General features: G+C 49.5%; 1 protein-coding gene across 3 annotated transcripts in view; it reads left to right on the top strand.

Moving 5' to 3' along the window:
* Window positions 1–16,232, top strand: part of TSPAN4 (tetraspanin 4) — a 2,988,612-nt gene that overhangs the window by 1,049,940 nt on the left and 1,922,440 nt on the right. For all 3 annotated transcript variants that reach the window (XM_078682789.1, XM_078682790.1, XM_078682791.1), the window contains one exon: window positions 7,304–7,360. The gene's annotated coding sequence lies outside the window, so the exon portion shown is untranslated. The remainder of the gene's footprint in view (window positions 1–7,303; window positions 7,361–16,232) is intronic.

The raw sequence follows: 16,232 nt of genomic DNA, 5'->3' as shown, positions 1-16,232 counted from the left end.
TCCCCATTCACTATAGGTGACATTCAGGTGTCGCCCAACTAGTAGTCTGAGTCTCAGCAGTTTCATTCTGACTTTGTACTAAAGGCAAAAGTGTTAAAGCACCACAGCGCTAAGTGGTGAGCAAGTTTCACCTGGGCTGACTGATCCGAAATTAATCTTACCTGAATCCGCAGGATCTGAGCGACCAGAGTCCCTGAGTGCACTCCCTCTCTAGGTGCTGGAGCTGCAGCCACTGCCTCCGGTAAGCTCTGTGCACCCTCCCAGGCGGGATGCGCTCAGTGTTCCTCAAGTTTCTCACACACAGTTGTTCAACTGCAGCAACTGAAGGTTCTTTGCGGCTCTTCCAAGCTGGGTAAGTTCTTTTGGTCCTTCCCACGGTGAGTTTGGGGGAAGAAGTGCGAATTTTCTGACGCCTATCCTTAGAAATGGTGCAGGTCCCAATGGTGACCTCTCACCTCCGGTGGCAATCCCAACCAGGTCACACTTTTTGCAGAGTCCCAGTGGCCCCATTTGGCATAAGAGGGTCATCATCTTTCCATTGCAAATGGGCTATGACCTAATTGGCCCAGCAGATTTCCTCACGGCTGCCCTTCCTGGCAAACGGGGTCACCAGCTCACTACTGCAAATGGGCTATGGCCCACTCAGCATAGCAATCTCTCCACTGCGGCCCCTCCTGGTGAATATACCACGTTACAACAGATGTGTTTTGAACACATGACATTACAATGAGGTCATTACAATGACCGCATTGTTACTTCGCAGACCATTACAACGTAAGTTATAATAATGACCTGCTGTGGGGGGCGCTGGATGTTGGAATAGTACAATTTACTATTCCAACTCCAGCCTGTGCAACAGTAGGAAAGGTGGTGGATTTAAAATCCAACACCTTCTGCCCCCTACAGCACGTCATTGTAATGGCTTGCGTTGGAATGGCATGCAATGTAACAACGCGGTCGTTGTAATGACCGCGTTGTAATGGCATGCGATGTGTAAACATCGTGGTAAACATGTTTACCCTCTTGGCATACAGGGTTGCTGGCTTAACACCACACTAGGGCTATGGCTCTCTCAGTATGGCAATCTCTTCCAAGAGTCCCTCCTGGCATACAGGTCACCAGCTCCTCTCTGTATAAGGGCGATGATCTGTTTAGCAGAACCACATTCATGGTTCATACACGGTGGCGCCTCTCTGGCATGCAAGGGTCTCTGATTTTCCTTGGACACAGACAATGACTTGATCGGTGCAGCAGCCATCTCCTCAAACCTTCTTAAGGGCATCGATTCAACAGCCTTCCTCCCCTCACAGGGCACACTGGTCTTGGAAAGCAGACATGCACTGTTGTTCTGGGCTTCATGGCAGCTGGTCTTGAATTCCCTGGATGGTGTCTCTTCACCCGGCTTGGAGAAAAGCAGGCCTGGTCCCCCAGTTCTGGTCACAGGCAGACGTTTTGCAGAGCTTCTCTTCCTCATACAGACTGACGGGCTGCTTGACAGGTTTTGGGGTCTTAAATTCCCCTTCTTATAGTCCACTTCCAAACACCAAATGTGATTTGGAGTCTGAGTTTTTGTAATATACGTTTGGAGTATTCTTCCTTTTGGAGTGATAACTTCACTGCCCCTTCTACATCCAGAAAGTTGTCTGTCACAGCAGGAACAACTTCAAAGCTGATAGCACTACAACACAGGCCATGGAAGTGACTGGGAATTCACACCTGGATGTCAGCCTTTGATATGTGTATCAAAAGGTTAGCCCAGGGCCTCAGTCTTACTCTTTATGAGTCCTATATCAGAACCATCTTGTTCCGCCTTGTGACCTCTCTCTCAATAAAAGAGCACCATTTGAAGTGTACTGGGGGAGCCCAGCACTCCCTTTTTCCAGTGTGTCCCACCCAGCTTACAGAAATGCAGCAATACACAAATCTGTCTGGGGGGGGGGGGCGGCGTTATTTTACTACCTCTCCTCAAGTTTCACCATATATCCACAGCTCTCCTGAAATGGATAAGCTGAAAGACAAGTGCCTCAATGCAAATCAACAGCACTATAACATTCTGTGTTTGACTGCATCACTAGAGTATTGAACAGCCTATAAAACAAGCATTTGCAATGCAATAGGTCTCGTATTTGCGAGATTTTGAGAGCTACTGGCATTCTAAATGACAATGCCTTAAATTTATGTGTTTTGACAACCTGCAAGCGGTGCATAAAACACGCCCTTTCTACCTGTAGTCCTTGTTGACTTAACCCCTTCCCCTTCTTTCTGTGCTGTACCTGCTCTGTGTGTGAGGGAAGCTTGCACTGCTGCCGCCTGTGCTGTACCTACTCTGTGTGTGAGGGAAGCTTGCACTGCTGCTGTCCCTGCTCTGTGTGTGAGGAAGCTTGCACTGCTGCCGCCTGTTCTGTACCTGTTCCGTGTGTGAGGGAAGCTTGCACTGCTGCCGCCTGTGCTGTACCTGATCTGTGTGTGAGGGAAGCTTGCACTGTTGCTGCCTGTGCTGTACCTGCTCCGTGTGTGAGGGAAGCTTGCACTGTTGCTGCCTGTGCTGTACCTGCTCCGTGTGTGAGGGAAGCTTGCACTGCTGCTGTCGGTGCTGTACCTGCTCTGTGTGTAAGGGAAGCTTGCACTGCTGCCGCCTGTGCTGTACCTGATCTGTGTGTGAGGGAAGCTTGCACTGTTGCTGCCAGTGCTGTGTCTGCTCTGTGTGTGAGGGAAGCTTGCACTGTTGCTGCCTGTGCTGTACCTGCTCCGTGTGTGAGGGAAGCTTGCACTGTAGCTGCCTGTGCTGTACCTGCTCTGTGTGTGAGGGAAGCTTGCACTGTTGCTGCCTGTGCTGTACCTGCTCTGTGTGTGAGGGAAACTTGCACTGCTGCTGCCTGTGCTGTACCTGCTCCGTGTGTGAGGGAAGCTTGCACTGTAGCTGCCTGTGCTGTACCTGCTCCGTGTGTGAGGGAAGCTTGCACTGCTGCTGCCTGTGCTGTACCTGCTCCGTGTGTGAGGGAAGCTTGCACTGCTGCTGTCGGTGCTGTACCTGTTCCATGTGTAAGGGAAGCTTGCACTGCTGCTGCCTGTGCTGTACCTGCTCCGTGTGTGAGGGAAGCTTGCACTGCTGCTGTCGGTGCTGTACCTGTTCCATGTGTGAGGGAAGCTTGCACTGCTGCTGCCTGTGCTGTACCTGCCCTCTGTGTGAGGGAAGCTTGCACTGCTGCTGCCTGTGCTGTACCTGCTCCGTGTGTGAGGAAAGCTTGCTCTGCTTCTCCCTGTGCTCTACCTGCTCCGTGTGTGAGGGAAGCTTGCTCTGCTGCTGCCTGTGCTCTACCTGTTCTGTGTGTGAGGGAAGCTTGCACTGCTCCTCCCTGTGCTGTACCTGCTCCGTGTGTGAGGGAAGCTTGCACTGCTGCTGCCTGTGCTGTACCTGCTCTGTGTGTGAGGGAAGCTTGCACTGCTGCTGCCTGTGCTGTACCTGCTCTGTGTGTGAGGGAAGCTTGCACTGCTGCTGCCTGTGCTGTACCTGCTCCGTGTGTGAGGGAAGCTTGCACTGCTGCTGCCTGTGCTGTACCTGCTCCGTGTGTGAGGGAAGCTTGCACTGCTGCTGTCGGTGCTGTACCTGCTCTGTGTGTGAGGGAAGCTTGCACTGCTGCTGCCTGTGCTGTACCTGCTCCGTGTGTGAGGGAAGCTTGCACTGCTGCTGCCTGTGCTGTACCTGCTCCATGTGCGAGGGAAGCTTGCACTGCTGCTGTCGGTGCTGTACCTGTTCCATGTGTAAGGGAAGCTTGCACTGCTGTTGTCTGTGCTGTACCTGCTCCGTGTTTGAGGGAAGCTTGCATTGCTGTTGCCTGTGCTGTACCTGCTCCGTGTTTGAGGGAAGCTTGCATTGCTGTTGCCTGTGCTGTACCTGCTCCGTGTGTGATGGAAGCTTGCACTGTTGCTGCCTGTGCTGTACCTGCTCTGTGTGTGAGGGAAGCTTGCACTGTTGCTGTCTGTGCTGTACCTGCTCCGTGTGTGAGGGAAGCTTGCACTGTAGCTGCCTGTGCTGTACCTGCTCTGTGTGTGAGGGAAGCTTGCACTGCTGCTGCCTGTGCTGTACCTGCTCTGTGTGTGAGGGAAGCTTGCACTGCTGCCGCCTGTGCTCTACCTGTTCCGTGTGTGAAGGAAGCTTGCACTGCTGCTGCCTGTGCTGTACCTGCTCTGTGTGTGAGGGAAGCTTGCACTGCTGCTGCCTGTGCTGTACCTGCTCCGTGTGTGAGGGAAGCTTGCACTGCTGCTGCCTGTGCTGTACCTGCTCCGTGTGTGAGGGAAGCTTGCACTGCTGCTGTCGGTGCTGTACCTGTTCCATGTGTAAGGGAAGCTTGCACTGCTGCTGTCGGTGCTGTACCTGTTCCATGTGTAAGGGAAGCTTGCACTGCTGTTGTCTGTGCTGTACCTGCTCCGTGTTTGAGGGAAGCTTGCATTGCTGTTGCCTGTGCTGTACCTGCTCCGTGTGTGATGGAAGCTTGCACTGTTGCTGCCTGTGCTGTACCTGCTCTCTGTGTAAGGGAAGCTTGCACTGTTGCTGCCTGTGCTGTACCTGCTCCGTGTGTGAGGGAAGCTTGCACTGCTGCTGCCTGTGCTGTACCTGCTCCGTGTGTGAGGGAAGCTTGCACTGCTGCTGTCGGTGCTGTACCTGTTCCATGTGTAAGGGAAGCTTGCACTGCTGCCGCCTGTGCTGTACCTGATCTGTGTGTGAGGGAAGCTTGCACTGTTGCTGCCTGTGCTGTACCTGCTCCGTGTGTGAGGGTAGCTTGCACTGTTGCTGCCTGTGCTGTACCTGCTCCGTGTGTGAGGGAAGCTTGCACTGCTGCTGTCGGTGCTGTACCTGCTCTGTGTGTAAGGGAAGCTTGCACTGCTGCCGCCTGTGCTGTACCTGATCTATGTGTGAGGGAAGCTTGCACTGTTGCTGCCTGTGCTATACCTGCTCTGTGTGTGAGGGAAGCTTGCACTGTTGCTGCCTGTGCTGTACCTGCTCCGTGTGTGAGGGAAGCTTGCACTGTAGCTGCCTGTGCTGTACCTGCTCCGTGTGTGAGGGAAGCTTGCACTGTTGCTGCCTGTGCTGTACCTGCTCTGTGTGTGAGGGAAGCTTGCACTGTTGCTGCCTGTGCTGTACCTGCTCTGTGTGTGAGGGAAGCTTGCACTGTTGCTGCCTGTGCTGTACCTGCTCCGTGTGTGAGGGAAGCTTGCACTGTAGCTGCCTGTGCTGTACCTGCTCTTTGTGTGAGGGAAGCTTGCACTGCTCCTCCCTGTGGGGACACAAGAGGTGCGGGGAGGGAGTGCTTGTGGGGGGGGGGGGGGGGGGGTCCGGTGAGTTGATTGAAGGAATGATGAATTTGCGACACCATGCAAATGACGTTAGCTATTCCGGCTCCTCTGACTGTCATTGTGTGTCCTGCTGATGTAGTGATTGTGCTGACGGCAGAATGTTTGCGTTGGTTAAGGCTGGGTATAGCTGAACGCTATGTTCTGGGTCAGTTTTGAATGAATTTATCGATGTTCCTTCTTTTATGAATTACGTGGTAGCACGAGCTGTTTAAAAATTCGAGGGTGACAGTGACTGCTTAGGAACGTGCATATCAACAGATTAATAAAGTTTATTTAAATAAAGAAGCACATTGAACATTTTAAGACGAATGCAAACGTCTGGGATGCAGTCTCACAGTCAGAGGCGAAGGTAGGAGGCAGCGGGAAAAAGAAGTCCAGGTCTGTCTGAGAACAGGATATATTACACGGGCCTGACCACGGGCAATGAATTAGAACAAAAGTCAGTTTTCTACCAGGGGTGCCCAGGAAGAGAGGGATAGAAAAGGAGATGAGGGATTCAGGGAAGAGGGGAAAAGCGAACGAGGAAGTAAAATGGAGCAAGGAAGAGGAGAGCAAAAAAAGAGAAGACTGGTAAAAAGTAGCAAATAGTTTGCCAGCATAAAGGAGGTAACGAACTGAATGAAACAAACAGTGTGATGACAATGTACTTTTCTGGCCTGGGGGAAGCTGGCTGGGGAGGGGGAGGAGAAATGCAAGGAAGTTAGGGGAGGAGAAGCCGAGAAGCCGCAGAGCACACGCTGGGCGAAGCCCTTTGATGTGCTGTGCGGCCGCGATGCGCGCTCTGTGCTGGGGGAGGGCCATTAGGAACAGGAACAGATGGCCATGAAAGTGTATGGGCCAAATGCGCGTGCCTGTACGTGCACTCGAAGAAAACGCCACGGAAAAAAGTGGTGGTTTGACTATCCGATGGAGCACATGAATTCTCCCCCATTTCCCATTGCTTCGCAATGGAAAAGGACGAGACCTAAAAACGAATGGAGTACTTTCCAATGCAGAGACGTCAAATACCTCCTCCCCCAGGCCTCTAATCACCAGACGCCCTTTGTCAGAGTTTTCCATTCAAAACACTTCTCGCACCATGCATTTACCAGCAAGCCCCCGCCCCTCCCTCTGTCCCGGCCCCCTGGGTAAAGGAGCACTCGACACAGCAACAACAGCAAAATGCTCCCATTTATCAGATAGAGGGGAAATAATGAATAAACAGGGACGACATCGGCATTACTTAATCTTCGTGCACCTGAAAACAAAAAAATTAACCTGACCTTGTATAATGTAACTGGCGCTTTTGTAAAGTGCTCCAATGCCTTCGGGTCAGTCAAGCTTGCGCTCTACAAAAATGCTCCCAAAAATTAATCTGACCTTGTGTAATGTAACTAGCGCTCATGTAAAGCACTCTATCACCTTTGGGTTGCTCGAGTTCACATTATTTAATTAAAATTGTCTCACAGTCCCTGGGGAGCTGCTGGGAATGTCCTTTGAAATTAGAGCTCTGAGAGGCGGAGGACGACAGGAAGAGGCAACGAGGCTAGCATGCAGCAACATGGGGGAAATGTTGCTCCCATTTGTCAGGTAGAGGGTATACAATGAATAAACAGGGACGGCATTGGCATGCCTTAGTCTCCACGCACTTAAAACCCAAAAAATTAACCTGACCTTGTGTAATCTTACTGGCACTTTTGTAAAGTGCTCTAATACCTTTGGGTCAGTCGGGTTCACACTCTATAAAAATGCCCCAAAAAATGATTCTGACCTTGTGTAATGTAGCTAGAACTTACGTAAAGTGCTCCAACACCTTCAGGTTGATCGAGCTCACATTATATAATTGTGACAGTCTATAGAAATGACCCAGAGCTATACTGTGACACTGTTGATTTTTTTTCTCTTATGCTTTTTATTTTTCTTTAAATGAGGATTATAGTCTGAGTCAATACCTTTTCCTTTCTCCTAGGGTCTTCTGTTTGATCTTCTTCTGGGTTCTTCTTAGCCACGGAGAAGAAAGACGCAGGTAAATGGTTTTGTCTGTTACTTCTTATTTTCAATTTAAGGGAGGGGGTGGGGGAGAGAACTGATAGTCACCCAAACGATCCTCCACCAGTGACCGAGTGAAAGTTAAAAATAAAAAAATGTATTATTTAAAAAAAATGGGATAAGAATGTATCTGTTCCCGCTGCTCCCCAGTATCAGATTCCTCTGACATCTGAGATGTTCCTCCCCAAGGCGTCCATGAACCTGAAAACAATATTTTGATTTTTTTTCTCACGAAACTGTGATCGCGAATGTGCATTTTTGGAAACATGCAATTTAACTTCAGTTTTAAAGGATGCTAGAGAGCAGCAAGCTTTACTGGTAGTATACCACTTCTAGACAGCTTTCAGAATGAATGCAGCTGTCAACCATCATTTGTTTCTTTCTGTCCAACTCATGCTGATTGCAAATGCAACAAACCTATTTTATTTGTCAATATATTTGTTCTGAGGCTGGAAGTCTTATGCTAAGAGTGGGAGGAGGTTGCTCTGGCAGGGTTGTGGACTTACCTTGAAGTTGGTCACATGAAGCAGGCGAGGAGTCTGTGGCTAGGAGGAGATATTTTTGTGTGATTTTTGGGCATCATAAATGTAGTCGGTAAAATGAATTACGGCCAGTGGTTTGCCGTTACATAGCAGAGCCTGAGAACTGGTCTGATTGCCTGAGGTAATTTTTTGCAGGTGGTGACACGAAGCAGTGGAGGAGGGTTGTGTGGCAGTTTGAGTGGTCTTCAATATTTCTTCATGTATTTCTTTACTTATTACCAATTCGCTGTAGTGTGCACTAGACCCAGCTGCAGATGAGAGAGTGTTTTACAAGAGATAGTGGTGCCCGATATTCTGACAGCTGTTGCAAACCAGCATGTGCACAACTGGACACCAAGCATTTGTGAACATGGATCGCTCACACCACAAAATGGCTCTCACATCGAGTCACAGAACTACTTGCCTAATGAATCCCGATTGGGCACGTCATTACTCAAGGCCCTCTTCCTTTAGCTGGGAATACAGTGATTGGGGCTACAAGGGACAGGAGGGAGATTTCCATCCCAGCGTTTGCATTGCCAGACATTTTTTTTTTAACGAGCCCATTAACGGGACAGGTGCTGCTTTAAAATAAGTGTTTCTTGTATCGAAATGAATAAGGGGGAAGGGGGAGAAGAGGGGAGGGGTCATGGCCTATTTCCCCACTTGGCTAACCTATTCAGACATTTTACGAGTCAGAAAGGCTTTTTCAATTCCGAAAACTTTTTTGAGACATTACATCATAAATTTTCCTTTTGCAAAGCCTCTGATTTTATGAATCACCGATTTTGTGACTACAATATGCAACGAGACCACAAGTCCTACCTTAATAATTTTAGGTTTCAAAATGAATTAATGAAATTCTTGTAAATCGTAAAATAGTCTCCCCAGTGCATCATGTAGCCAGACTCTGAAAGGGGAAGAGCATTCCAGAAGGTGGATGCCAGAATAAAGTAGGCTCGACCTCCCAGTCTGGCTTTAGCCAAGCATACTACAGCCAGCAGAGACGATGACCTAAGAGAACATAAGGACACATTTCTAAATAACATCTTCTGGAAAAAGATGGACTTTTTCGTAAAACGCTTTTTGACAGTAGAACAGTGCATTAATTTGAGTTCACATTTCAACCATGAGCCAGCGGAGAGTTGGTTGAGCTTAAGAGACCTTGTCATACTTCTGCAAGTAGTGCGTTAACCTAACCCGCTATGTTCTGTACCCTTTGCAACCTTTGTGTTAAGGCGAACAGACATTAAAATAGTCTAATGTATAATAATTAGCTGCATTCACTGCTAGAGCTCTCAAATGAAAAGAAATAAAAGGTATGATTTTCTTGACATTTCTCATTTGGACGATGCAGGAGGAAGAGGCTGCAATAATTTGAGAGTTGAGATAGGGAGTACGCAAAGATCCTGGACAAAAATGAGGAAATTAAAGTATAAGTTAATAAAGCTAGTTTCATGTTCTGTAGTAATGTGCTGCAGACAATGACCAGAGTGATGTTCTGACCCAACCTAAAGACAGAGCATAATCATATGGGACTAAATTAATGGTCAGAATCAATCAAATTGTCACTGCCGTGAGTTCTTCAGGCTGAGCAACGGTGCTGAAGCCACAGATATTTTAATTCCGCTTTGAAAGTAGGGACTAAGAAGATTAGAAGAATAGCATAATACTATACGTTATGGAGATAATAAGAAGATTATGTACAGATGTAGATTCAACCCTTGGGGTGCTCCAGAAAAGAATGACTTTGATGTTTTTGTCTTACTGAAGGCAGGAGTTTCAAGAAGGAGGCAGCTGGATATCCAAAGGTGACATTGGGTGTCTGGGACTATTATTTTGTGGACTTTATGGAATTAGGGCCCACAATGGAGAGCTTTATGGGTAATACAGCCTAGCTTTCTGAATCTTCATCCTCAATGGATAGTCCGGTTAAAGACATTTTCTTGTGCCAGTGGGCACCATTTCTGCTGCATGTTATGCCTCTTTGCAAGAAGTGTAGTTTGGAACATTTCTACTCATATTGAGTTAACACGATATAGCCTCATATCAGCTCCAGAGCCAGTATCCCTTGTTTAAAATGATTGTCTGGGATAAAAGGTTTAATGCCAATAAGGAGCCTGATCTGATTCTTATTTGTTTATTTATTTATGAAGTTTTATATAGCACGAACATGACCGGTGAGGGTATCAGAGAACTTCTGTGCTCCTTTAGCTGAAGAGATGATGTACATATGAGTTTCCTGTCTGTGAATTAACCTGGTTTTTGGACTCGGCCCATTTTCCCGAAATTTTTCGTTTTTCACCCCCCTATTTTAGGATGTCTCCCCCATGGTAGAGAGTTGTATAGGCCATGAGTGGTGTGAGATGCCCTAGTAATGTAATGCAATGGTGTGGGCACTTGTTAACCCACCCCCATTGTAAGAATGCATCCTGGTGTGATGTCGCTTTTAAAATGGATGCCATGGCTGTGTGTGGTGCCTCCTGACTGTGGTGGGTTTGCAGTCTAGTTGTTCGGTTCCCAGCCATCCCAGCTTTTGGAGGGAAAGCCTGGCAACCAGGGTGCTCTACTCCTCCCCCTGAGCCAGTTAGAGCCAGTTCCCCAGACGCTTCTAGAAGCTTCTGGCACTGTCTGGTAGGTGGGGTGAGGGGCGTATAAGTAGGGGGCTGTGCCACCATGTGCTCAGTCAGAGCCTGGACATGAACGTGAGGGTACCTGTTGTCAGGAGGTACCACCACTTGGGCCTGTGTGCTGGGTCCTCACCCAACTGAAACCCCTCTGCTGTCCACAGGGCTAGTGAAAGCCCCACTGCAGGAGTAAAGGTTGCTGTACAGGAGGAGTGCCACGCTACAGTGGAGGATGGTTTTTAAAGCCTACCGCCCTGTCCTGATGAGTGCCCACTGACTGCTGACCTTGCCCAGTAGTGCCTGCTGCTCTGCTACCTGGCCCCTGAAGAAGGAAGGAGTGCTACATCTAAAAGTGCCAGGAGAAGAGGAGGGTCTGTCTTCTGCAGCACTGGGCTGAGAAAGCGCTATATTGGACTGGACTGCGCTCCCAGGAGGTGAGGAGCTAGCACCTACCGCCCTGTGCTGTGAGAGCGTGAAAATTACAGTGACTGTGCCCTGCTGCCTGCTCCCTAGCGCCTCGGGAGGGCTATCTGTCATTGCCCTAAAGAAGAGTGTTGTGTCTGTGCTGACCAGAAGAAGAGGAGCACTGCCTTTGGCCCCTGAAGCTGGTGGGGCTGCCTAGTGCCTGTTAAGAGCTATACTCCACGACCCCAAAGGAGGTGAGGAGCGTGCTGCCAGGGAGAGCCGTGTATTTGAAAAAATAGCGGGAGTCTACACCGCATATTGCCACCCTTTTGTGTCCTAAAAATACAGCGGGTGCCTACCCCGTGTTTCTGTGCCCTTTCACGGGTGCCTACCCCGCTTCTTGCATATTTAATAAGCGGGTGCCCACCCCACATATCGCCGCAATTTGATCTGGCAGCAAATCACTGCCGCAAATCACCGCCGCAGCCCGGGGCCAGGCAAAAGGAGAAGCGCTGACGTGGGGAACTCGCCACCGCTGCCCGGGACTCTGCATACAAGCGCTCTGCCCCAGAGAAGCGCCGTGGTCCAGAATCACCGCTGCAGCCCGGGAGACATGAGGGAAGCTGCGTGGACTGTGCCGCGCTGAGTGAGAAAAAGGCGCTACCGAAGATCACCGCCGCAGCCCCCAAAGCCTGGGGAGGGCCGCTGCGGGATTGCCAAAGGCAGCGCTGGGCCTTGGAAGTTGACGCAGCCACCGTCACGTGACAGGGGGCCGGCAGCGTCATAGGCCGCGCCCCCACAAGCCGCGCTGGGATTGGCGGTTGCGGGCGCACCTCGGCCATACTGCGCGCTGATTGGTTCCCGGGCCGGAGGTAGCGTTGTGAGGCCCGGGACCAACTTTGAGCACTGGCTAGGGGGCTCCCAGGAGAGCGGGAGTCCCCCTGTCCTTCCCCCGCTTGGCCGTCGCAGGAGAAGCCCGGAAGAACCTCCTGGTGGGTGCTGCTGCTGGCGGGGCTCCCGTACTGGAGAGGAGAGCCCCGTCTGATGAAAACAACAACTTTGCAGCCCTGAGAGCCCGATGAGTTGGGCTCGGCTTTTACCTGGTGAAAGGGGGGGAGCAGGAGTCGGGGCACATTGTCAGTGCCCGCCCCCCATGTGGCAGCGCTGGGGAGACCGGAGTGCCAGTACTCATTGGGGGCTTCACAGCTGTGCCGCGCCGGACCGGGCCGCTGTTAAGCGGCACACGACTGTTGCCGGGCCCTGGAGAGGGGCTCAAGAAGGTTCAGAGGGGCCCGTGCCTCCTATATCTAGGGCCCCCGGTTTCTATAAAAGGTTATTTAGGCCATGGTTAGTCCAAAGTGTGGCTCAGACTTTATGCTCTTGATTCCTGCCTATGCCCCTGCTAATCTGATCGTACCCAATGTGATACCGGCCGTGATTCAGGCCCTGGCTTATGTTAATGCTTACTTATAAGGTTTTATGGTTATTGCTATGGTGCTGAGGCTAGGCCTTATGGGTTTTATGCAGGATGTGATTCATGCCCAGGATGTGTGTTAATGTACTGATGTGACTTATGCTCGTATGTTTGTGCCTATGCCTAATAAGGTTCTGAGGCCAGCAATTTTGCCTAAATGTTGACGCATTTGCTAAATTGTGTGTTATGCCCCTGTTGATGCCTAGTGCATAGGTGTGGCCACTGTGGTGTCACGCCCTAGGAGGTGCGGTGACCCTGACTAATGTCACACTAGGATGCCCCCATGTACTTATGTTGAGGCTTCCACTTACGCTTATCTTGCTTATGATTTATGCCTGTAAACTGTTGTTTCTATGCCTCATGCAATTCTACCTAACGTTGCCTCATGCTGCATCAAGGCTGGTGATTTAGACCAATGATAATGCTTTAGGTCTTCATTGCAGGATTGAGACTGTTGGACTTACCTTTTTTTATGTATCCTTTATCCCTTCGCAATGAGTCTGGCAGCGGCCCGATTGGCCCTTCCATGTAAATAATCCCCTTGTACATATTGCTCTGGCACCAGTTGGCGCAGTCCAGAGACTACTGTGGTTACAAACGTTTTTACTATTGTATGTTTGATACAATACAAAAGTTATTCTTTTCACCTAATCTGGTGTGGTCTCTTTTTGTGGTGTGCCTTGTGTGTCGCCTGTGTGTACTGCGTGGATGCTTTGCACATGTCCTCTTGAGTTTGGCCCGCCCGCTCTGTACCATGCTACCCCATTTCTAACACTGGTCATTTCACACATTCAACAAAGGCAGGTCGGTAGTTCGGCACATATCACACATTAAACAAAGCTTGAGCCGGGATGGGGCAGTTTGTGGGGACGATCAGGAGGAATTCTGTTTTGTGGGTCAGTTTGAGGTGATGTTTAACATCCAGGAGTGAATGTCATCTAGGACTTGCGCTTCAATTTTAATTTATTTGTGGCAGTTTTTTTTTTCTAAATATAATGAGGTGTCTTCAGCACAAAAGTGATACACAACGTTTGAGGAAGTAACTAATTGTTTCATGTAGAATTTGAAAAGTGTGTAGCATGGGATGAACTCTCCTATTCTTTTTTGGAACACTAATGGGTTGGAGAGAGAACTGTTCAGTTTTACTTGGAATACCAGTTCTCAAGGTGTGACGAGAACAACTGAGAACTGCTCCCCTTAAACCCATTCTATCTATAAGAATGTATTGTAGATTGGAGTAATTGAGTTTGTTAAATGGTACCAATAGTTCTAAATGCATGAAGAGGCAGAAGTGGGCTCGCTGCCAGTGCAGGCTGCTTAATAGCACCCAGAATGAGCCTCAGAGCTTGAGTCTGAAGGATCTAGATATGACTTACCAAGTAATCAGGAAGGACACCATGTGGTGAGTTGGCAAAATCCAGCCTGAAGGTAGAGTTAGCTGATACAACAATTGTTTTCCTTCGTCATTGAGATGTGGACTGAGCAAATATATACTAAAGCCAAAACTTAAGACACAAGACACAACCTGATGCTGTCATCATGCTGAGGTACCGGCAGTGGAGGAGAGCCCATTTCACTTGGCCAATAAGTGTCTAGCCAAAGGTGGGCTCTACTGTTCACCACCAATAACTCAGTTTTATCACTGTTGAGCTTAAACTAATTATTTTCCATCCATTCTCATACATACCACATGTAATGCTGAAAATGTGTGCATGACAAGAGATACCCACACCGCATAACCAGGAAGTGGGTAGAAGTACACCCCCAGAATGGATGAGCTTGGCAAGCAGTGCAACATATGGATTAGGGAGAACTGGAAAAAGGGCAGAACCTCAAGGTGAGCATGTGGAAGATCAGTGGCATCAAAGTGAGGTAGCTTCACCAACTGGGCTCGACCAGTCACAAAATAAATGAATAACCACGCCACAGCAGAACAGGTAATCCCAGCTGATGATAAAAGTCATTTTACAAAGAAGAAATAGTCAATAGTGTTAAGTGCAAATGATATATTCAAAAAAATATGTGCATTGGCACTTCCGCCTGCTGCAGTCATCCTAAGATCATTAATGTCTGAATGTAGGAATGATCCAATAACGCAAGCTGGATAACAGCCTACCTGGATGGAACAACGTTTATCAGCAGATCGAGTAAGCTGTTTCACAACATAACCTTTTAATGTCCTGGCAGCTGCTGGTGATAATGATATTGGCCAATGGTTCTTCATTTCTGCTATTTCATTATTGGAGAGACCATAGGTGATGTGAACTTATCTGGGATCCTACTGGCCTCCAGAGAGAGGTTGAGAATTGGTCTCAGTGGAATCAGAGTTGCGGTCTGGAGTTATTTTGTTATGTTATGTTATGTTATGTTATTTATGTTTTTAATATAGCGCAACGGATACTCAAAAAGAGTGTCCCGGCGCTTTGGGTAAGGGGAACAGATTCAGAATAACATAACGCAATTAAAAAGAACACAAAAAGACAACACACACACAAAAAAACAAGAAAGAGCAGCTAATGAGGCCTACTGGGTGAACAACCAGGTTTTAAGACCTCTCCTGAAGTCCAAAAGACTAGTCGCTCCCCGAAGTGAGAGTGGAAGCGCGTTCCACATCTGTGGGGCTAGCAGACTGAAAGAACGGCCGCCCCGGCGAGCTCTCTTAATGCGAGGGACGGCCGCCATAAGCAGCGATTCAGACCGCAGAGAGCGGCCCGGATGGTAAAAGACCACTCTCTTCTGGAGATGTTTAGCTCCTACTGCGTGGAGTGCCTTATAGGCCAATATCATGGCCTTAAAAGCGATCCGTTTACGGATCGGAAGCCAATGCAAAGTCCTAATTAACCCAGAGGCACTGGCGCGTCTGTTTAGACCAAAAATGGCCCTGGCCGCCGCATTCTGCGCGACCTGAAGCCGCTGCAGCAGGTACTCAGGTAGGCCCAGGTAGAGAATGTTGGCATAATCCAACCTGGAGCCTATCAGGGCCTGCACTGTCAGCCTCCTATGCTCCTCCGACAAAAGAGGCAGGAACCTCCGCAGCATTTTTAATAGGCCGAAGCAGGTGCCGGTCACCCCAAAAATCTGGGCTTTCATTGACAGTCCCCCATCCATCTTAACCCCCAAGTTCTTAGCCACAGGGGAAGAGCCGGACGGAGGGAACATGTCAATGGGCCACCAGGCCTGCCAGCTAGGCTCCGCATCGCACCCGAAAAAGAGTACCTCGGACTTATCGGAGTTGCACTTGAGGCTGTGCAGTTGGAACCATGAAAACACAGCCCCAAGGCAACTCCGGATACTCTCCCCGTCAAAGTCAGCCCCTCTCTCGCAAGAGAAGAGGAGCTGGGTGTCGTCGGCATATGACACGATCCGGACACCGAAAGACTCCACGACCGCCGCCAAGGGGGACAGAAAGATATTAAAGAGGGTCGGGCTCAAAATAGAGCCCTGAGGGACCCCGACTCCCAATGGCGGCATCACAGCGGTGTCAGGCGGCGTCCAGATCGTTTGCCGGCGGTCGGCAAGAAAGGATGAAAACCATTTGAGCACCGTCCCCCGCAGGCCAATCTCATAGAGTCTTGCGAGAAGGCCATCATGGGGGACGGTGTCAAAAGCCGCCGACAAATCCAGCAACACCAGCATGACTTTGCCACCGGTATCCAACACTCCCTTGATGGTTTCAGAAACCTCAAGGAGCGCGGTTTCGGTACTACGATTAGTGCGGAAGCCAGACTGGGAGTCGTGCAAGATCTCATGAGACTCCAGGTAATTGGAGAGCACCGACTGGACGTGCTTCTCCAGGATTTTAACAGCGATACTGGATTGGGA

Source organism: Lissotriton helveticus, chromosome 3_1 (assembly GCF_964261635.1).
Source record: "Lissotriton helveticus chromosome 3_1, aLisHel1.1, whole genome shotgun sequence".
NCBI classification, from domain to species: Eukaryota; Metazoa; Chordata; class Amphibia; order Caudata; family Salamandridae; genus Lissotriton; species Lissotriton helveticus.
Note: the sequence above shows the minus strand (reverse complement) of the source record. Positions and strands in the feature narration are given on the sequence as shown.